The 1,010-nt window shown below is 45.2% G+C and overlaps 1 non-coding gene across 1 annotated transcript; it reads left to right on the top strand.

The window, feature by feature from the left end:
* Positions 1 to 129: 129 nt before the first annotated feature.
* On the top strand, positions 130 to 265 carry LOC119470060. The gene has a single exon (XR_005198921.1). It is a non-coding gene; the product is annotated as a small nucleolar RNA SNORA9 (small nucleolar RNA).
* The last annotated feature ends 745 nt before the right edge of the window (positions 266 to 1,010 follow it).

Below are 1,010 nucleotides of genomic sequence, written 5' to 3'. Positions count from 1 at the left end.
TGTTGACCAGGATGGTCTCGATCTCTTGACCTCGTGATCCACCCACCTTGGCCTCCCAAAGTGCTGGGATTACAGGCTTGAGCCACCGCGCCCGGTCTTGATTATTTTTTTAACAGCAAAACTAGACTTTTGCAAACCATTCAGCATGCTTGGGTTTAGGGTGACCCAGTGCGTTCCTGCAGTGCTTGCTTAGAGTGTTCTGAAATGCTTTCAGGTCATGCTCTGTCCCTTCTTCAGAGCATGGTCATAGACATCTTACATGGTTGGTTGCTCTCTCGAAAGTCACTTAGTCATATTGTTGTCTTCTTTACTGACCAAGGTCAAGAAGATAGAAGGAACAGTGCCAGGTCCGTAACCTACTTTATCTCAGCAGAAGTGGAACCCAAGTCTCTGAGGGTGGGGAAGCTGGATGCTAAATACAGCAGCAGCAAGGTGCTGGGCACAACTGACCTGTAGTACTTTTGTCCCTCCCATGCCCAGATTAGAATCAGTAACTACTCTAGCTCATGACAGTCTCATTTCTGCACCATACACCTAGTGTTTCACCTGCAGAAATTTTAAAATGTTAGAGCTACAAGATACCTGAAAGATCATCAAGTCTGTGAAAAGGAAACTGAGTCTGAGACATTATGGCTCCCCAATTACATCCTAGTAAGTCTTGGACTCCTTTGACACCTCCTGAACTGAGCACTACAGAATATATGATGAGCTTGGTTCTTGACCTGGAGAGCTGGAGAAAGTAGACCTCAGTACTTTTTCTTGCTTTGCATTTTGATTTTATATTTCCCAGTTTCATGTTTATATTGGTATTTCCTTATATGTGTATAAAGAATCTCTGGGAGGAGGATGTGGAAGACCTGAATCTATTGACTATCTTAGTGTTGCAGAAATAGTTGGCTAGGGCTAGGCACAGTGGCTCACTGATCTTTGCTGCATCATCCGTTTCTTCACTAGAAAACAGAGGCCGGGCGCGGTGGCTCAAGCCTGTAATCCCAGCACTTTGGGAGGCC

The sequence above is a fragment of the Cebus imitator genome, unplaced genomic scaffold (genome assembly GCF_001604975.1).
Source record: "Cebus imitator isolate Cc_AM_T3 unplaced genomic scaffold, Cebus_imitator-1.0 Scaffold6984, whole genome shotgun sequence".
NCBI lineage: Eukaryota > Metazoa > Chordata > Mammalia > Primates > Cebidae > Cebus > Cebus imitator.
The sequence above is the reverse complement of the archived record's forward strand: the minus strand, read 5'-3'. Positions and strand labels throughout refer to the sequence as shown.